The 22446-nt window shown below is 48.2% G+C and overlaps 1 long non-coding RNA gene across 1 annotated transcript; it reads right to left on the bottom strand.

The window, feature by feature from the left end:
• Nucleotides 1-19562: 19562 nt before the first annotated feature.
• Nucleotides 19563-22191, bottom strand: LOC117833798 (uncharacterized). The gene is made up of 2 exons (XR_004635556.2): nt 20329-22191; nt 19563-19977 (listed from the first exon to the last, which is right to left on the bottom strand). It is a non-coding gene; the product is annotated as an uncharacterized lncRNA (long non-coding RNA).
• Nucleotides 22192-22446: the final 255 nt, after the last annotated feature.

The raw sequence follows: 22446 nt of genomic DNA, 5'->3' as shown, positions 1-22446 counted from the left end.
CACTACTTATGTCCTGCCAGTTACACTCTCAGCAAGGAACAGAAGGATAGCATGTTTGAATGCTTGAATAGTATGAAGGTCCCGTTTGGGTACTCCTCGAATATAAAGGGAATAATAAATATGAAACAAAAGAAGTTTACAAATCTTGAGGCCCATGACTGCCACATGTTGATGACCCAGTTGCTTCCGGTTGCACTGAGGAGTGTTCTACCAGAAAATGCCCGGTTGCCGCTCGTAAAGCTATGCGCGTTTCTCAATGCAATTTCGCAGAAGGCAATCGATCCATCCTAGCTATCAAAGCTACAGAACGATGTGGTGCAATGTCTTGTCAGTTTTGAGTTGTTATTTCCACCATCCTTCTTCAATATTATGACGCACTTACTGGTTCACCTAGTAAAAGAGATTGATATTCTCAGACCTATATACCTGCACAATATGTGGCCGTTTGAGAGGTTCATGGCAGTCCTAAAAACCTATGTTCTTAATCGTGCCCGTCCAGAAGGAAGCATCACCAAGGGATATGGAACAGAGGAGGTGATCAAGTTTTGTGTTGATTTTATTGATTCAATTGACTCGATTGGGGTTCCAACTTCACGCCACGAGGGGAGGCTCCGGGAAATGGGCACCCTTGGAAGGAAATCAAGTTTCAGCAATGATACTGATTTCTTCGACAAGGCACACAACACTGTTCTACAATAGGCATCCTTTGTGTCTCCATATATCGAGCAGCACAGGCAGATGGTAGTTTCCAAAAACCTGAAAAAATCCGATGCTTAGCTTACACGTCATCACATGGGAACTTTTCCCTCCTGGTTGCGTCAACAACTTATGGGTAACTCTAAGATTCACCCACAGCTTGCTTAGTTAACCAGGGGACCTGCTAGCACAATCGTGAAATTCCAAGGCTATGAGATAAATGGTTATACATTTTACATGAGAGCCTACGAATCGTGCTTGTAGATATTCGTTTTCTGTTTGAATTAGGGATAGAAATTCTAGTCGGTTAAGAAGTTATCTGTACGGGTCTATAAATAGCTACCTTTGTAAATCTGTAATCATCAACCAATCAATACAACAAACTACTTTTTCTTCGTACTTACTTTCAAGCAGGCGACTTCGCCAATACTTTCCTCTTTTTCACGAGTTCGTACGGGTTGGCAGGGCTGCATCAGCTTGATCTCCGGCCGATTCTGTAAGTTCCGCTTATCGAGTAATATCTAAGTTTTAACTTCGGGCGTATCGCTGTTGTTTCGTTTAGATTTATTCACTAGTTATCGATATCTGCTAGAATCATAGGTTTTACCTGTCTTTCTAGTTTTATCACCAGTTATCCAGCTAGGAATCGGTAGTTTCGGCTTCTTTCACATTTTTGCTATTAAATTCATCTATTGCCGATTAGATCTGTTCCTAGTGTTGTTATCATAGCGTTGTATTGATTACTCCAGTAGTTTTCTGTCTACAAGGCTACAGTAATCGGTTACCTTATAGCCGATTTCTTTATTACGGCGAATCGGCCGATTCGCTGATAAGCTATCTCGAGATCGGAAACTGAGCCGATCGGGATTTCTGTACCTGACACATATTCTCCCTTGCCAATCAACAGGTCAGATTGGCTGGCACGCCGCGCGAACCGCACCAGGGCAATCACCCGAACAGGAGCTAAGCAGATTCTCCCGGGTCGTGTGTCCGACGCTGGGATTCGGTTGACCGATTTCTAGCGCCAACACACTTTTGGCACGCCCGGTGGGACGAATACAACCGCCATGATAGGCAGAGGTTTCGGGAAATCAGAAACAAGTGCTACTCTCTAGCTCTAACCGATGCGCAGTTGGCCGATATAGCTTTTCAAGGCCTTCTGCCCCACATCAAAGAAAGATATGCCTCACAGGAGTTCGAGAGTTTGAGCGAGATTGTCCACCGATTGTCTGGACAAGAGGTACGTTCCTTCGATCCACGGAGGAATTTCCAGAAGAAAGTGGCGTTCCTGGAAGAGCTAGAAGACGAGGAAGATGTTGAAGTCGGACTTGCGAAGTGGATCAAGGGGAAGAAGCCGATATCATGCCCATTCGGCAAAAAGGAGCCGGAGGTATTCGGCTTTGACACGACTAAGGCCGATAAAATCTTCGACCTTCTCCTCCAGGAAGGGCAGATTAAACTCTCACAGTACCATACAATACCTTCTGCTGAACAACTAAAAAAGATGAAGTATTGCAAGTGGCACAATGCCACATCCCATGATACCAATGAGTGCAAGATCTTTAGGCAGCAGATACAGTCGGCCATTGAGCAAGGCAGACTTAAATTTGAAGTGCCGGCAAAATCGGCCAAGCCAATGAAGATCGACCAGCACCCCTTCCCCACCAACATGGTTGATACGGGGAAGAATTCACTCCAAACAAAAGTGCTGACGCCCGAATCGGCCAAAAAGAGTGGCGCCGTCGACCCCAGAAATCAAGCTACACCTGAAGACGTCAAAGGGAAGCGGCGTATGGAGGAGGACGATGGCGAATCAGAAGAGCCACGCATTACTTCCCAGTTCCTGCTCCAAAAGTACCAACGTCAGCATGAACGCTCAAGGTCCCGGGAAGAAGCAATGCGACGGCACGAAGATCACTGGAGGTGCCCGTTCTTCATCCACTGTTGGGAAAACAACCTCAGGCTACCTTCGGCCGATAATTGCCCAGAATGCAACGGTCCGTATCGTGGCAATCGGCCGTTCAACAGGTCTCGCTCCAGAGACGGGAGGCCAGAACCGATCAGCAGGAATTGGCGCAACCAAGATGACCAGCGCCCTCCCATGCGTGATCGGCTGGGGGGCAGAAGTGACCGATATGATCGGTCGGAAGATAGACGCCATGATAGGCAGGGGGGCAGGACTGATCGGCATGACCGGTTAGAAAACAAGGCCAACGTTCACAGCCGGCTCGAAGAAATGGCCGATGCTCGGATGACAGATGAAAACCCGTTAGGACGCGAACCGGAGTGGGAACGCACCAAGTCAGGGGGCAGACCAATAAACCCCAGATGGTGTCCCGATGGATTGACCAAGTCTCAAAAACGAAGAATCCAACGTCTCCGCCAATGGGAACAGCAAGAAGAGGAAAGCGCGACGGACAAGAAGGAAGGAAGGCCTCGGGTGTGGCGTCCCAAAAGAAACGATAAAGGAGACGACGAATCGGTAGGTGACGAGTCGGCAGCCGAGATCGGCATGGTTTTCATATTGCCGATGGAATTCATGACCCCTGCCGATCAACAGGATATATCGGCGATAGAAGAACAGACAGCACAGTTGGCTTTGGAGCCAATGATGGCCACATTCGAGAAGCCCGAAGATGACGAGTGACAACACATGAAGGCGCTATTCCTTAAAGGGCATGTTGACGGCCGCCCCCTCACTAGGCTGATGGTAGACGGAGGAGCTGCGGTCAACATCATGCCGTACTCCGTACTCCGGAAGCTTGGGAAAAGCGACGACGACTTGACCAAGACGGACATGATGCTCAAGGACTTCGAGGGCAACGTGTCAAACGCTCGCGGCGCTCTCTGCGTTGACCTCACCATCGGCAGTAAGACCCTTCCTACCACCTTCTTTATTATTAATGGCAAGGGGTCCTACAACATGCTACTCGGCCGAGACTGGATACACGCAAACTGCTGCATCCCGTCAACAATGCATCAATGCCTCGTGCAATGGGTCGGCGATAACATCGAGGTGGTCAACGCCGATTCCGCGTACAGCATCGCGGCAGCCGACACGCAGCAGTGGAGCTGCGACACCGTCAGGTGCATATCCGGCAGAGTATGGGAGACCGATTTCCTGAAGGTCACCGATTTTGGTCTACAGCCGATCCGAGCAGTCGGCTCCGAAGACTCAGAGTAGATGGATCAGTTCGCGCGAGAAGATGGGAAGCTAGGGCACGGGTTCACGTCGGCCGATTCATTGGAGATGATAGACTTAGGTGATGGTACCAAACCAAGGCCGACTTATATTAGTACAAATTTAGACCCAGAATACAAGTGTAAATTGACAAATTTGTTAAAGGAATTTAAGGATTGTTTTGCTTGGGAGTATTACCCACCATCAAGCAAAGGACACAAATTTATTCTGGTGGCTACTGATTACTTTACCAAATGGGTAGAGGCAATTCCGTTAAGAGCCGTGACATCGGCTATCATGGCCGACTTCGTAAGGGATCACATCGTCTACCGATTCGGCATCCCTCAGACTATAACAACCGATCAGGGAACAATGTTCACATCGGGGGAATTTGAGGAATTTACAACCGATATGGGAATCAAATTGTTAAATTCTTCTCCGTATTACGCCCAAGCCAATGGTCAGGCAGAATCCTCCAATAAAGGAATAATCAAGTTGATCAAAAGAAAAATCGAGGAACAGCCAAAGAAGTGGCATCTATGTTTGACTGAGGCCCTATGGGCGTACAGAATGGCTTGTCATGGGGCTACCAAGTTATCTCCCTATCAATTGGTGTACGGTCACGATGCAGTACTACCATGGGAATCGAGGGCGGGATCGAGGCGTATTTTGCTCCAGGATCAGTTAACGGCCGGTGACTACTCGTCACTGATGAAAAGGGAACTTGATGATTTGGCTGGCCAACGACTAAGAGCTCTGATAAGCATCAAAGAAAATAAAAAGAAAGTAGCCAGGTGGTACGATAAGAAGGTCAAAGTCAAACAATTCTCCCCTGGGGACTTAGTATGGAAGTTAGTACTGCCGATTGGGTCGAAAGATCCTAAATTCGGAAAATGGTCCCCTACATGGGAAGGGCCGTATAGAATCGGCAGATGTGCTCCAGGGAATGCTTACATCTTGGAAACAATAGAGGGAGAAGAATTTACTAGAGCTTTGAACGGAAGGTATCTAAAAAGATACTACCCCAGTATATGGGTCGGTGCGTAAGGGATTAACTGTAATGCAATCACACATAGCTGATACAAAACGGTTCGAATACATAGTCGTCCAAATCGGCCGATGTATTCATTCGGTACGGGCGATGGGTTACACGGCCGACAAAACACGAGTCGCCCTTAGAACAAAAAATACAAATAACTAATTGTTCTTCTTCTTGTGCGCCTTCCCAATCCGATCCAACTTGTTCATGATGCGGAGGTATGCTTCTTCTTTTTTTTTTCATTGAAGCCTCCGCTTCAGCTTGACGAGGGAAAGGATGGCTCCAATCCGTGGCCGGGCGCGAAGTTCCCGCCGCCGCGTCTTCAAGAACGACTCGCGGAGGAAGCGAATGGCTCCTGTCGGTTGGAGAGCGCCGGCTACCATTGCTCTCCACAAACTCCAGGACCAAACGAGCTTCCGCGATGACGTGGTCTCGAAGTTCGTCACGGAGAGCCCTGATCAGCTCCATATCCTCTGACGACAACGGGTCCTCAGAGTGTATGATCTCAATGGCGCGCACGAGCTCAGGGCTAAGACGTTGAGGCTGAAACGAAGAAGGAATAAGAAGGGACATTTTCTTCCTAGGATCTAAAAGAGAAAGGGAAGTCAAGGTCAAGTTTTCACCTGGTTAACAGAAGAAGAAGAAGCCGACGAAGCCATGACAGAAAGTCGCACCGATGAGGGGAATAGGGGAGTAAAACCGAAAGCCAAACCGGTACTATCGGGAGGAAGTGCCTAGGCCGGTATTTATGGAAAAAAGATGCGTGGAAATTTGGTAAGGCTACGTCCCATCGGTAATAAGAAGGGCAATAAATAGAAAGGGCGTCGCGAGGGACGGTCAAAGTAGATAGTAAATGTTCGTAGAAAACAGTCAGTGTTTTACAGATTACCCAGAAGGGTATCGATAGCCGTGATTGCCCGACGCCGGATCTGATCGGCAGAGTCAAGGACCCGTTGGTCTTCATCCGCCGATCCAGGGACTTCTGATGCACTGCAGTGGAGTTTTAGGGCCTCGTGGGCAAAGCGCTGCCTCTCCCGTGTCAAATCGGCAATGACAGAAGGTAGCTCTTGAAGCTTTTTCTCTTCGGCACAGATTGCCTTGGTCACTTGCTCCATCTCCTTGGCGAGCTCCGCCCTCCGACACTTGAGGCGGTCTATCTCACCGATGATCCCCGGGTGGGAATCTTCCAGAAAATGGATGCGCCGATGTGCCTCTTGAGCTTGACGCTTGAACGCGTCCTCTTCTTCACGAGTCTTGGCCAGCTTGGCGCGATCGGCCATGTGACGAAGGGCTCTGAAGACCGGGAAACTCATAGACTCGATGAAGGCCGCCGGCGCCAGGGCTTCCTCCGCCTCTTCTGGTACTCGTCCGCTAACATCACTGAAGAGCTGCCGAATCAGTGAAGCGTCTTCTACTAGTCGGCCGATGTCCCCTTGAAGAAGGGATCGGATACTAGCAAGTTTGGCTCGGACGTCATCAGGAACGGAGCTCAAGGCAACTTGGCGAGAAGCAACTTCTTCATCGTCAGAAAGGGCGACCGCAAAAGAAAAGAGGCTGTTGTCGGGGGTGTCTTGTTCCTGGAGATAATAAAGAGGAAGAATAAATCGGCTGGGAGTAAAAGCATAATCGGCTGAGTAAAAGCCGAAACATAACTTACCGCTTTGAAGCGAATTTCTTCATGCTGCACATGGGAAGCCGTCACGCCTTGTTCAAGGGCCTGCGCCATGGGTTCATCAGATGAAGAAGATTCCACAATGATCGGCGCTGTGCTTGGACCAGCTCCCTGGGAAAAGACTGGTGGTTGAGGAGCGCTTGGTGTGCTGATAGCCTGTGTCAGAGGAGCGCTCCCTGTGCCGATAGACTGGTGTTTGAACGGCTGGACAGCAAAGGGAGTTACTAGCCAGTTGTTCAGGTCAATGGTACTGGAGTCCGGAATCCGGTCTCGTAACTGATTGTAATCCAGACCAGATGTGAGCTCATCTCTAAATTTGATTCGGCCAGCGAAATACACTTGAATCGGCAGCTGACCCATGCCGAACTGACGTGCTGCAGCGGAAGGATTGTAGAATTCATACGTAGGGGCGTCCTTCCCCGAGAAGAAGTTGGCTGGCAAGATTCCTGGCTTGATTAACTCATCATAGAGCTCTTCATCAAATCGGCCGGTGGTCGAATCAAAGCAGGTTGGAAGTTCAAAGACCGGGTCATCCCGCTGATGAGGAAACCAAATGGTTGCATCTTCATTAAAGCCGTTATAGAAGCATCGAAAGTACTCGGCTACCTTTGTGGCAGAATACGTGCAACCTGGGAAAGCTGATGCCGCTTCACCAAAGGACATGCATCGGCGGCGTTCGGTAGGGTCTTCTGCCGATTCGATGTTGGGGAACATCATACGGTCCACCCTTTGCTGAGTGATCTTGCTCATGTAAAGATTCAGCCACAAGTTGATGAACCACCAGGGTCCGCCTGGGTTTCCGATCGGCTCTCCTTTGGATAGTTTGATGCCGATTTGATGGAGCATGTGGTATGCCGCCCCTAGCAAATGTTTCCCAAGAGGGACATGGTTTCCCCTGAATAGTGCTTCGGCTAAAGCATGGGTATTGGTTGACGGGCCGGCGGCTCTTCCACAAAAGAAATATTTTTCTAACCACATCATCAAGAAGGCCGTATGCTCCCTATTTTCAACAGACCCGGTTCTTTTATTGCTTCTGATGAACCCCTTCCACCCGCCGATTCCCCTTGTGTCCAGCCGATATGACGTTACGGCTAAATGGTGGAAGGGTATGTCCGGGGAAGAAATGTCAAGGCTGGTCAACAGGACCACATCGGCCAGTGTTGGGGTCATAGGTCCGTGCCCAAATAAGAAGGCATTAAGTGCATCAGACCAAAAATAAGAAGCCGCTATTACTAACGGCTCATTTTTCTCCATCTGGGATAAGGATAGGTTGATGCACTGGCCGATTTTGAGCTCTTCCCATGAGACGCTCTTTGATGCGGCTACCCGTTGGTACCACTCCTTCCAACCTGGGGTTTCATTCGGCCAGGACCTAAAAGTACCCAGCCATTGATCTAAGTCCATATCAGACAGTTTGAAGGGTATCCTGTGGGTTTCCAAGTTTATAAGATCTATTGGATCTGGGTTTCCCATACGTCCGAGAAATACAAGGTCGGGATTTCCCGTAAGGTGAATGGTAATTCGATGCCTAACTGCCTAAAAAGGAAAGGGGAGTGTAGAGAAGTAAGAAACAGATCTAAGGTAAATATGTTGCCGATAGAAGAAGGATTCGGTATTTACCTCTGGGATGAAGTTCTGAGTGATCGGCGTGGTCGCCGGTGCAGATGCGGACGATGGGGCCGCGATGAGGATCGCCATTGGGATCTCCGATGAAGCTCCTTCTTCTGTGGATGGAGCAACGGCTGTCGTCACTACCGCCGGAGGCGCTACTTCTGGGACATCGCACACGGGAGAGCTGCCGGAAGGAGCCGCCATTGGAGGAGAAGAGGAAAAAGTAACAGGAGGTGGAGCTAGGAAGCTTCGGCGGCAAGGGAAGGATGCTGAAGGAAGAAGAAGGCGCGCGCGCTGGGAAAGGAGACGTGAGCTTGAAGATGAAGTGTGGGGTGAAGCGCTATTTAAAGGATGCCTGAAGGGGGGTAAAAATGGAATTTTCACCGCGCCGGCGTTTCGAGTTTTTCGGGAGTAGTGGCTGTCGTGGGCGCCCGTTTCGAAAAAATTGCAATGATCAGCTGGAAGACCGCGAAACGGAAGGATATTTTCACTGCGGCCGTTTCGGAGGGGAGGTTATAAAGAATTTCGAAGTAAAAGACTATGTTTTACTCCGAAACTAGGGGGCATGTGTTGACGCCAGATTTCGTCACTAGTAGAATCGGCGCCAAGAAGAGAGGGAATCGGAGAAGCACAGTTGGGAATCGGCCAAATGGTGCTACAGTGTGAGATCGGCCGGTGACTTCTGTCTCGCTTCGGGTCGAATATACCAGAGTCCCAATCGGTAGCCTTTTGCCGATGAGGAATCGGCCGATTAGGGGGATGGGTTAATTGGGCCTGTATGGGCTTGGAAAGGAATAAGAGGATGAGGAGGAGGTTAGCCCATGAAGCATGGAGTAACCAACCTAGCACGAATCGTGCTTGTAGATATTCGTTTTCTGTTTGAATTAGGGATAGAATTCTAGTCGGTTAAGAAGTTATCTGTACGGGGCTATAAATAGCTACCTTTGTAAATCTGTAATCATCAACCAATCAATACAACAAACTACTTTTTCTTCGTACTTACTTTCAAGCAGGCGACTTCGCCAATACTTTCCTCTTTTTCACGAGTTCGTACGGGTTGGCAGGGCTGCATCAGCTTGATCTCCGGCCGATTCTGTAAGTTCCGCTTATCGAGTAATATCTAAGCTTTAACTTCGGGCGTATCGCTGTTGTTTCGTTTAGATTTATTCACTAGTTATCGATATCTGCTAGAATCATAGGTTTTACCTGTCTTTCTAGTTTTATCACTAGTTATCCAGCTAGGAATCGGTAGTTTCGGCTTCTTTCACGTTTTTGCTATTAAATTCATCTATTGCCGATTAGATCTATTCCTAGTGTTGTTATCATAGCGTTGTATTGATTACTCCAGTAGTTTTCTGTCTACAAGGCTACAGTAATCGGTTACCTTATAGCCGATTTCTTTATTACGGCGAATCGGCCGATTCGCTAATAAGCTATCTCGAGATCGGAAACTGAGCCGATCGGGATTTCTGGACCTGACACGTATTCTCCCTTGCCAATCAATAGGTCAGATTGGCTGGCACGCCGCGCGAACCGCACCAGAGCAATCACCCGAACAGGAGCTAAGCAGATTCTCCCGGATCGTGTGTCCGACGCTGGGATTCGGTTGACCGATTTCTAACACCAACAAGACCACTTAGATGATTATGATCAGTTTGATGGCATGCCTCCATTCGCAGTTGAAGTTGATCCAAGCATCCTGCTATCCAAAGAAGAGGCTCCATACTTACGCCATGATCATGATCAAGGAACTTTCGTGAAGAAGAAATTTTACAACGTTGTATTGTAATGCGCTAAATTTACATGACCTTTGTGTAGTACTTGATACAATTTTTAATTTACCCTACGTATGATTTCATGTGTTCTTAAATTTGTTAGGTGAAGATTTATTAGATAAACATGAACAATGTTAACCACATACATACATGGATTTTTTTGCGCGTTGAAATTATTTAGTTGAATAATTTCTTGATCACAGCGATGCAGTAAAATAATTATTTTAGAGGCTAAACGAACTGGTATAGAATTAATGACTAAATCACACTTATTGTCAATATACTCGCTAATTAAATATATTTTTGCATGTACAAAATATGTGAAGTTTTTTGTTTTTTCATCCTGAAATGCAGTGAAAACATAAATAAAATCCTTTTCCAAAAAACAGGTGGGAGATGAAAGTGTGGGAAAATGCCCTTTTATCCCGGTGCCAATTGAAACCGGGACAAAAGGCCCCCCTTTTATCCCGGTTGAAAACTGCAACCGGGATAAAAGGGTAGTTTTCGATTCCCGCCGGGGACGTACCCTTTTATCCCGGTTATAGTTAGCAACCGGGATAAAAGGGGGGGCCTTTTCTCCCGGTTGGTAATGGCACCCGGGATAAAAGGGTAGGTTTCCATTCCCCCCGGGTGGACGTACCCTTTTGTCCCGGGTCCCATCACCAACCGGGATAAAAGGGGGGGGGCTTTTATCCCGGTTGGTAATGGGACCTGGGACAAAAGGGCCTTTAGTTCCGGGTGCCATTACGAACCGGGATAAAAGGGGGGGATAAAAGGCACTGTAGCCTCTTCTACCCCACGCCAGTTACACTTAGCCAAAATTTCACCAAGATCCCTCGCTCCTGCTCCGTCGCCGCCCGTCCACCTCCCTCGCTGGCCGTCATCGTCGTCGTCCCCCATTGCCCCGGCCATCGTCGTCCCGCCGCCCGACCGCCTCACCCGCGCCCGGACCGCCTCCTCCTCCATCGCCCCAGCCCGCCTCGATCCTCCTCCGTCGCGCCCCCTCGACCTCGTCGCCGACGGCCGCCTCCATCGCGGGGCCTCGTTGCCGCCTCCGTCCTCGTTGCCGCCTCTGTCCACGCCACCTCCTCTGTCGCTGCGGCGCCCTCGTCCGTCGTGGGGCCTCGTCATCGCCGCCTCTTTCGCGCGCGCCGCCTCGTCGCCCCTCGTCGCCGGCTGCCTCCACCCAGCGTTGCTTCGCTCCGTCCTCACCTCCGCCGTCCCGCCGCCCCGGCCGCTGCCCCAGCCACCTCATCGCCCCGGCCACCATCGACCGCGCGAGGTCCGTCAGCACTGGCGCCGGGAACGTACTGCTCTTGCTGACGCAAGCCGGTTAGAAAATAAATAGAAATTAGTAGTAATTAGTTAGAAAATCAATAGATATTTGTATATTAGTTAGAAAATCAAATTAGTGGAAATTAGTAGTAATTAGTAGTAATTAGTTAGTCCCGAGTTACGAAGGGCTCCACCTAGGTTAGAAATTAGTTGTTACCACGGCCACCTCGCTCCGTCCCCGCCTCCGCCGTCCCGCCGCCCCGACCACCTCGTCGCCCAACCTAGGCACCGTCGACCGCGCGAGGTCCGCCGGCACTGGCGCCGGGAACGAATTAGTTAGAAAATCAATAGATATTTGTATATTAGTTAGAAAATCAAATTAGTAGGAATTAGTAGTAATTACTAGTAATTTGCTAGAAATTCCAATAAATATGTATAAATTAGTAGAAATTTGGTAGAAATTTTTACAAAGTACTACTAATTTGTTGAAATTTGTATAAACATTCTGGACTTTGTGGGATTCATGTTATTGTAAAATTAGTAGGAATTATTAGTAATTTGCTAGAAATTCCAATAAATATGTATAAATTAGTAGAAATTTGGTACAAATTCGTACAAAGTACTACTAATTTGTTGAAATTTGTATAAACATTCTGGACTTTGTGGGATTCATGTTATTTTATGATTTCATGTATATACCCTTATGTACATATAACTAAGGCGATTTCTATGACTGCCATGTATGATTCCATGTATGTTTCAATCAATAGTTGAAATGGTAGACGACGAGACCGCAAGGTATCTCATGGAGCAGATAATCGCTGGTGATGGTAGTGGCAACAACCTTCCAATATCGTACACCGATGAAGAGGGCACCCAGGCGGACATGTTCCTCAACATGTCCGCCGATGGGAATGAAGAGCATGAGCCCCAACAACACCTTGCCGTGGCGGAAGGTTCCGGCGAGGTATATATAAATTGTATTGTTAATTTCACGCCACCGTTACTACTACGTACTAATTAACAAATCTTGAACTGTTAGCCCTCTGGATCGACGCAAGGGTAGAAGACCCGAGGTCGTACAAAGGTGATGGAAGGGAGCCTTGTCATCACAGAAGTGACAGAAGAGGGCAGGCCGGTTGCTCCCGAGAAAGTAGCAAAGAAGTACGTGAGTCAGATCGGGGCAATCGTCCGGGACAACGTGCCTATCAGCATCAGAGAATGGAAGGGTAGAAGCACTAATCCATATGCCCTCCCGGAGACAGAAAAGAATATGCTGTGGGAGGATGTCAAGAGCATTTCACATTCCTCGAAGGATATATTGAAAAGGATGTGAAAGCGTGGACGCTGAAGAAGATGGCTACACAATTCCAGACATTCAAGAAGATGCTGGATGCCAACTACATTAAGAAGGGCCGAACTCCAGACTTCAATGTGTGGCCAAAGTTGAGGGACCACTGGGAGGCATTTGTTGAATATAAGAGGAGTGAAGACGGTGTGAAAAAGATCCTGACCAACACTACAAATGCTGGTCAGAAGGGCTACCATCATCATCTAGGGCGAGGTGGTTATGGCACAGCAATTCTCAAATGGAGGAAGATGGAACAAGATCTGATTGAACGGGGAATCGTACCTGCAACTATTGAATGGCCCGAATGATCAAAAAATTGGTATTACGCTCATGGAGGCTCCCTGAGCCAAGAGGATGGGACGTTGATATTCAATGACACAATACATGAGAAGGCCGAACGTCATATGAAGAACATTGAAGATTCTAAGGCTGGGAGGTTGAAGGTGGACCGAGAGAATGATGAGCTCACATTGGCCCTCAGTAATCCCGAGCACCCAGGACGTTGCCGAGGGTTCGGGGTCATTCCGTGGAAGTTTGCTTTCCGAGGCGACAGCGCATCCTACAGAAGCCGCAAGCGAAGAAAGGAACAGATCGAGGAGAGCTGGCGGCAGATGCTAGAATCCAAAGTGCAGGCACAAGAAGAAAGAATGTTGGAGGAAATCAATTGTCGAGTGGCCCACGCAGTTGCGGAGTTGGCCCAATCTGGAGCATTGCCGAATCCAAACTACGCCAGCCCTTCTCAACGCCTCTTGAGCAGTTGTGCTTCTACAGGGGTCCCCGATGCGCAGACACCCAGGTTACCCGTGGAGGACCAACGGTTCCCTGTGGATGCCATCACGCAACGCACCACATGTGAGCTGCATGCACCGGTCGGCAACCTCACTATTAAGATATACTTATACATAATATTTATTCAATCTTGTCAATTGATCCACACCTCGTGATCGGAGTTTAATAACTTGTTTACTTCTGCTATATGTACAGGTAGCGTACGGGAGTGTGTTAGCAACCCTGGCGGGCGAGAGCAGTCATGGCATGGAGATTCCACCTGGCTACGCCAACGTCCGTGTAGATCAAATTATTGATAGCCAATATGAAGGCCTAGAGGTCGACCTCCCGGGAGGTGACGGGGAAAGGACACTGGCAGATGCGCTTCATGGGATCATTCTATGGCGAAAACGCTACATCATCATTCCCGGCACGGAGCCATCTCCTCAGCTCAAGACCGTTCCCCATAGATTCCCAGCAGCGACCTTCTCCTCATAGCTCGAGACCGTCATCTCCTGCACAACCTGCTCCAGGACCGTCGCTTCCTGCTATATCAAGGTCTCCATCTCCACCACATCCTGGTGGTGGGAGCGACGACAACAATAACAACACCCCTCCCCGATCATCGTCGTCGGGACCAAGAGCAGCCCCGATGAAGGAACCTCAGCACCACTAAAGAAGTCACGAGCACCACCTCCCAAACAAAGACAGAGAAAGAAGATTACAAAGGAGCCTGAAGTGACTCATAAGGAACGCTGGGAGGCAATGTCTCATGCGGAACAGTGGGCAGAAATCCAACGAGAGGCCAGTAAGTGGTTCAAGAAACAAGCCAAACAAAAAAAAGCAAGGAAGATGGAGCCACCGCCAGTAAATCGAAGAGATTTAAACTTTTTTATCAGGATGGAAGAAGGAGCCAAGAAAAGGATACCACTCTTATCAAACTATGAACGGGCTTTCGTCAAGGCTGATGACAAGGACAAAAGGAAAGGAAAGTCATCTTCCAGTGGTGCTGTCCCCGACCTCGGGCATTTATCAAAAAAAGACGCTCAAAGGTAGCAGCAATGCCCTTGGATCAACCAGCAGAAGTATTGAAATTCATGCAAGAAACCGGTCTGGGACTTGATGAATGTTTAGGGCAAGTTGAGACGCCAACTGCACCGCCCCCTGAGCCGAGATGGCCTTATGAGCTAGGCAAACCTCTTGTAAGACCTTCGTTGGTACGGAAGCTATCAACAAAGATGTACGAATTCCATCAATGGTACATGATGGCGTCTGCCAACTCGAGGGAGATGTTCGGCCTTAAGGTAAAACCGATAGATTTTTACGGTGAAGGCGAGAAAGTGCTATGGCTAGACTTCAAGGATATATACGAAGTGTACCATCATGATGCCCTGGACGTCTCTCTGATCAACGCTTGGGTTCTGTAAGTGTCCGTTTATCTCTACATGTAAATTTTGGCGTGCGTCACCGTACTAACTTCGTCTTCCATTTTATGTAGGATGCTAATTCAGACGTGCCGACGAGAGGCGTACCTACATATAGGCTTCATGGATCAATCCGTAGTTAACCAAAAACAGATACAATTATCGGCAGAAAAAACCTTGGTGGAAGTATACAATTTCCTAGACAAACAAACATTCAAGGATTTCATATACTTCCATACAACTTCAAGTAAGTGTGTCTATACCGTCTACTTTCGTTGTCTTTTTCCTTACCTGATTAATGTTAGTTAGCTCTAATATGCAGGAACATTTTACGTACGCATCTTCCACTGGATTCTTATTATAATTGAGCCTGAAAGAAGCCACATCACTGTCTTCGATTCATTGAGGAAAGATCCGGTGGAGTACCAAGACATGCTAGGCTTGTAATAATTCTGGACCTTTATCTCTATGCAAAAGTTTGTTTCCTAAATTTTATCCCTGTTACACTATATCATTCATTATTCTAATCCGCAGCGCATGGAAATAATTCATAAGGACACACAAAGGTCCATTCAAAGAAAAACTTACATGGAACACAGACTTCCCGATACGTATGAAGTCTGCACATTTATTACATTGTATAACACAAATATTTCATAACTTATTTTTTTCCGCACTGAAGTGCTTAAGACAGGAACCCAAGAATAATCTATGTGGCTACTACATCTGTGAGCACATGCACAGTTTTATGGGACCCAAGGGATTAAAGATAACACCGCACAACTTTAAAGTACGTAAAATAAAACTATTACTAGTTAATTATTTTCTAGCTCCTTATATTTAATTGTTCGTGTAACATTCACAAATTTCCAAATTATAGATGTTCAATATTCAACAAGGACTCTTGAAGGAAGAAAGAGTAGCGGCAATATGTGAAGGTCTCATTGGATTCCTAATGGACGAGGTGGTAAATCCAAAAGGAGAATTTTATTACAATGGACGACAATTAGATGCTCCGAGCAACACCTCGACGGGATTGTAGATATATAGTTTCATTTATTTGTATATATAATATGCGCTAATGAAGATCGATTTGTACTAGTTGAATTGTGTATATGAATTGTGTATATATATAGTAATTGTATAATTACAAATTTCATTCGTTTAAATACTAGTTGATTTCATTATAAAAAAATCTCAACTACCAATGGTTAACAAAAGGGCCTAACGTACGTGATGCATGAAAATTCAGGCGCCATGTAGGGCGCCATTTAGTCCCGGTTGGGAAATCCAACCGGGACTAAAGGGTAACCCTTTACTCCTGGTTGGGAAACCCAACCGGGACTAAAGGGGCACCCTTTACTCCCGGTTGCTTTTACCAACCGGGAGTAAAGGGCTTCTCCCGCGTCTAGCGTGGCAGGTCCTTTAGTCCCGGTTGAAACCAACCGGGACTAAAGGGTGACCTTTACTCCCAGTTGAAAGACCCGGGACTAAAGACACCCCTTTTGTCCCGATTGGTTTATCCCGGATGGATTTTCGGGAGATATGCACCCTACCAACCGGAACTAAAGGCCAATTCTCTACTAGTGACAGTTTTGGTCCCTGGCCAGATAAAATAAGATTTTCTTTGTTTTAGATCTATCCTTCATAGTTAAAGACGGGTTAGAACTTACAAATTAGGCTCTAGGATGACAAGTGTGTTTGCGCACAAACTCATCATGGTGTGCCCCTAGAGTCAAAGCGCGATACATTAGACACATCACCGGAGGAGCCTCGCCGGGCACAACCCACTCTAAATCCGGTGAAACCATCAGACAACCAAAGAAGCGTACTTCGGTGGATCAACCGGAAGAAGAGATAGGTCCGGTGAGAAGAAACAAAAGTCACCATCACCCACTGAAACGAACTGGATTTCCATTTTTGAGAATCCGACTCCTTGTACCCTTGTGATAGTCCCTAGGTCAGTAGCTATTACATACAAACTCATTTCAGCACAATATCATTTCCATACAACGAAATCAGAGTACAAAAAATTGAGAGTTACATCCGAATCAACTCGGAATACGGTTACAGTACGTGCCCTGGGGCTTAATGACAAATAGAACTCAAATGCAGCGGAAGCTAAGCCTTCAAATCTTCGTCTCCGATCTTCACCATAGGCATCCTTGAGCGAAGCAACGCAACCCTTCCTTCATGAATTCTTCGTGATCGGACTTTCACACAAAGTCCATAGCTGCACACTCATGAACTGTCCCCAAGGAATGGGATAGATCCACTTCACCATCCGTATGCAAGCTTTAAGTTGTCTAATTCTAGTAGTCAAAAGTAGTCAAGGAATAGGCTCGGGTTTCCTATGCAGCAGCAAGCATAAAGAATAAACTCCCATGTCCATTATCCCAATCCCTCATGATATCGGCCACACCTGCCTCGACAGGGTCCCTCTCATCATCATCCTATCTCCATATTAGGGTTGAACTGAAGACTCCCTCTCCTCGCCTTTCAACAACTATAGCCGGATCCTAAAGGCAGAAGGGAGCAACTTCTCCTCTCCCCGATTGCAATTGCGGCTCGCAACACTCAAGTAGCAATACGGGGAAGGTAGAAATATCCCAAAACAATGGAGAGATGTAATGTCACAGGGTTGTCCATGATAGAGGACGCAGCTATACGTATAGTTTTAACTGTACAAAGTGCGTACACCTAGACCCATCTCAGAGTGAGCGCAACCGGTGATCTGCTGACTGAACATCACTCTACCAAGCGAAGAACCTAGGAATTATGATACCATCCTGCATCCGGGCTTGGATGCGATCCCCCGCAGTGGACCACCTCAGAACTGTGAAGCACTTCCACCAGGGCTAATCGGGCGCAAAAGCAAATCAGGGGGCAAAAGGTCAACACCACTCCCCCTACACCGATACTCTATCCTACGGCCGGTATGGTACCTCACTTGCTAGTCTCGACCCGGCCTAAACCCATAATTCGGTGAGTCGCGTGCACGTTTAAATTATTTCTGTCAAGCATGGCGACCCACTCAGTTTCAGACCAAGGCGAGGTCCTAACTCCTAAGAAACGACTCCACCACTTGGATCGCAATGGTACCCATAACAGGTATCACCACCAACTCCTATGCTCCTCAACCATATACTCGCAACAAGTACCTAACAGGGAACATCCGAGAATGAACCCCAAGCTCCCAATCCAAAGATTGGGTTGTGTAAAGCTCACCCCCGACAAATATCCCAAAAATACCTTCTACTGCCGGTTTTTACCCCACTCACGCTAATAATCCTATTCATGATATCCCATACACATTAAAGCATCACACATAGCATATATAAGCAATATGGTAGTAGGTCACACAAGGATTCAAGGTATAAAAATAGGTTGTTCATGGTTCATCATCATAATACGAGGAATTAAAGTGCTAACATTCTAATAGCAATGCATAATGGGTATTCAAATTGAATGGGCATGAACCTGGAGTTGCTTTCTTCCTCACAGTAGTCCTCTAATGGCTCTGGCTCCGACTTCAGCTCCAAATCTTCGACAAGTCCTATTTACACGATTTTCAAAATTATTGGGGGTCTAATTGCAAAGAAAAACCAAAAGAGATCCATAGAAGACCCAAACAAGATGAGGGATGAGTCTATCACGTTCTTCATGATTTTAGAAAATTTATGAAACTAGTTTCATATTTTTTGGAGTTAAGATGAATTAGTTATGAATTTTTGAAGTTTAAATCAATTTCTAAATTTTTGAATAATTCGTGAAAAAGAGAAAATTCACAGAGGTGACACGTGGCAGCACCAGAACGCGCCACATGTCTTGCTGACATCATTAGTGGGCCCTAATGATGTTAGTGTTGACACGGTCAATGGTCAAAGTTAACGGTCAACAGGTTAGTGGGCCCCACATGCTGATGTGGCACCCTAGTAGCTATAGGTTGTCTCTAGGCTGGCTGTGGTGTATCTGTAGCACTTAGGTGGCACACGTGCGTTAGCTGCGCGGCAACGGAGTTAGCAGCCACGTGTGGTCTATAAGCGGCTTTAGGAGGCTATAGGCTGGCGCTAATGCTGACGTGGCGCTTGCGTGTTACCCATGCGGCTCGTGTGGCCACGCCTTCGTGTGGTCCCCCGTGTGGTGCGGTCCATGGCGCGGCTTGGGGCTTGGTCCACCGTGCACCATAGACTGTGGTTCACGTGGACCACATCTATGGCGGGGTGTCCGGCGGCGGGGGCATCTTCCCCTTCCCCTCCGCCGCGGCCACGGTCGAGGCTCGTCGGAGCTCGCTCTACCAGCGGCCCTAGGGCAGTTTACGGGCTTAAAATCGCTGCCTAGCCCTAACTTCTGACGGCGAGGCGGTCTAGGGTGTTGACGGGCGGTGATAGGCGGCGGGGCACCCTATTTTCCGGCGGCGGCGCTCGCGTATCTCCGGTGACATCACTCAACGCATTTGGCACGAGGATGCTACACCGTGGCCGCGCCGACACTCTAGCCTCCTCCTCGGGCTTCCACGGCGGTGGGCGACCATGGCGCCACTGGCGGCAGCGATAGCACGCCGAGGGGCGGCTGGGCTCGGCTACCAGCACGGGTATAGCATGGTTAGGTTGGGTCTTGTCGAGGTAAAGCTCGTCGGAGCGCAAAGACATCACCTTTGGGGCTTCCTAGGGGCTATGGTGCTCGCCACGGCGGTGTGCCACAGCGGCGGTCCATGGTGTTGGGTCTCGACCAAATAGAAGATAAGCAGTGTACGAAGACAATGAAGACTCAAGCAAGTGTAACTGTAGCTATCCTATCAATGAATAGTACCCGTCCTAGGGGGACGGTTCACCTCTCTTTATAGGGCCATACCCGTTATACCCATACCCACTAACTACATTCCGGGCATATCCCGTACAAGACAGTAACTTGACCCCTACTCAAGATGTTGCTTTCAAAGTGGCATTATATTTCTAACCCTTTCCGAGATCCTTATTACAAAATTGACCCTCAGTAGTGTGGTCCCAGGGCTGTCTTGATCCCTTCCTTCCCTACTCATTAGCTTCGTCGGGACTAAGTATGCTTCCGTATGCTTTCCGCCTTCATTGTTCGAAGTCAGCTTACCTCGGGCTTTGGTCATAGGACCTCCCCGAAGTCAGGTCACCGGGAGTTCCGTGGGGGCTTTAACTTCGGGAATCCTTGCCTGCAAAATCACAGAACGGGCATCCTCGTACTAGTTAGCTTCAATTAATTGTTAGCTTCCTAAAAGAGCATAATGACGAGGTCAGCGTCGATGTCGGGGAGAGGTCCGCGCCAGCTTCGTTCAGGGCACGTTGTGGGGCGGTCCCCAACACATGGCAAGAGTGAGGCGAGCACGTGCTGGTGGTGAACGAGAGAAGGTCGGGCACCTACAAACATATGCGGCTCAAAGGCCGGACAAAGGCACATGCGGTGACAAGGTTGGCAAGGCACGCGGGTTCGCAGTTAACCGCGGGCGCGGCCTTGATCACGGCGGCAAGGTGAGACGGCACAAGAAGGAGGTGGGTGAGCTCACCTTGGAGCTTGGGGACACGATGCTTGGCGTAGTGGCGAGGCGACACTGGGCGATGTTGAAGCCGTGCAGAGCACGTAGGTGACGGCGATGTAGATGTGCGAGCGCCAGCTTGTCGGTGGCGGCGTCCCAGCGACTCCAGCGGCAACGCTCTCCTCCTCTGCTCCGGCTTTTCTTCCCCCTTTCTTCTCCCTTCTCTCCCTCTTTTCTAGTGGCGACGGCGGATGGGGAAAGCCCCTAGGGCAAGCGGCTGCCCAGAACAGTGCAGGCGAAGGGTTATATAGCGGCGCACGTAGGGTTTGGGCGTCGGGACGGGGAGGATGGCTAGTGATCTTCAGGATACGCGCGCGAGGCAGCGTGGTGAGCATCTAACAGCTCCGGGGTGCAGGTTGGTGAGTGCGGGGTCACGGGGTGCGCGGCGCATGGGTCTGGAAGGATCCCGCGGCTTCTTTGTCGCGGTGCGGGGTGTGGAGCAGTACGGGGCGGCGCGGCACAGAGCGGTCAGCGGAGGAGGTGGAGGTAGGAGAGAAAGCTGACAGGTGGGTCCCACCTGTCGGCAAGAGCGAGCGAAGGTGTGCGCGCGGCGCTGGCGTGAGCGGACGGGCAGGCCGGTGGGCCAGTTGCTGCGCCGGGAGAGCCAGCTGGTTTCGGCCCAGGCGGTGTGGTGGGCAGGCCGGCGAAGTAAAGGAGGCCAGCGCGGTTTCGCAGGCCGGGCGTGGTTTCGGCCCAGGTAAGTTTAGGAAGTTTGTTTTTGTTTTTCTAATTCAAATTTGAATTTAGATTTCAAATTTGAATTCAGCCCAAAAGAACTCCAAATAATAATTCAACTCATTCCTGCAAGGTCATGCTTAAATATTTTAGTGGACCATTTTCATTTTCTAGAGATTTTGGAAGTGAAAAAGAAATTTTAACCTTAATTTGCAATTTATTTTCATGGTTCATACAATTCAAACAAAAAATTTGAATTTTTCACTTTTTGCTCAAAATTAACATTTCATAAATTTGCAGGATGTTACACCCACGACTCACCAGTGGTCACATACATTCGTGGGTGGTCACAGACATGACCACCGGAAATCTCGGTGAGAATAAAACTCCACAGCAGAGATGAATCCCGGCCGACTCATGCACTCACCGGGTGTCCGATGTGACCACATTAAATTTCATCGGATATCTGGTACTCATCAAAACCCCACGAGGAGCAACCTGATTCAAAATCCAAATTTGAGGAAGCCGAGCGGACGAACTCTAAATCCAACGAAACTTAGACGCAGGCTTGATCTGAGCAAAGTGAACCTCCACGAACAAGATCCACACAAAAGGATGAAGAATTGATCCAACGAAGAACACTTGAGAGGGGGCAACTTCACCAAATCCTCAAATCTGAAGTGCTCATGTGAACTATGAGCCAAAGGATGGGCAAGTGAAGTCACATCCTAACACACGGATCCTCCGCATGTTTTGCATCAAAACCATGCCCAATCTCAAGAACGAAAAATCCTCTAAAAGACCTCCGGAATTCAAAAAAAAGGAAAATGGGCAAGGGAGACAAGATTAGAAACACTAACCATGCATTGATTGATTCATCAAGAACATCTTGAGATACATGGACAGGGCACAACCCACAATCCTCCCTCGCTTTTGAAATTTGGCTAAACTAGAGTGATTAACTTCCTAACCTAGCCTACTCGGGTCACTTAAGCACTAACTGGCTCACATGAAGCAAAATGAAATTAGGGTTCCGTGAGTTCATTGAAATCTCAGCCTCTCTCCTAATTTATAGATGTTTGCACCTGTCCAAAACTACCTTGCACATAACACTAAGATACATTACCTACGAGGGGCATTTTTGTCCAAGTTTTTTCCTCGATCGTCGAACGGACCCAGCTTCTTCACGACATTGTTTTGTCTCAATGCAAGCATTGAGATTATGTCATACGTCTTCAGATCTTCCACGCCAAACTAAGAATCTGTCTTGCACGCTTCTCAAATTAAGAGTCAGCTCACCTCTCTTACTCCTTAAGCAAGCCCCACGAACGTGGCGTGTGCACCTCGTCCAAGGCTTTGACACCATCAAGACCCTCCCGCACTCGGAACATTTCTAACTTGCACTCGACTCCA

The sequence above is a fragment of the Setaria viridis genome, chromosome 8 (assembly GCF_005286985.2).
Source record: "Setaria viridis chromosome 8, Setaria_viridis_v4.0, whole genome shotgun sequence".
Classification (NCBI taxonomy): domain Eukaryota; kingdom Viridiplantae; phylum Streptophyta; class Magnoliopsida; order Poales; family Poaceae; genus Setaria; species Setaria viridis.
The sequence above is the reverse complement of the archived record's forward strand: the minus strand, read 5'-3'. Positions and strand labels throughout refer to the sequence as shown.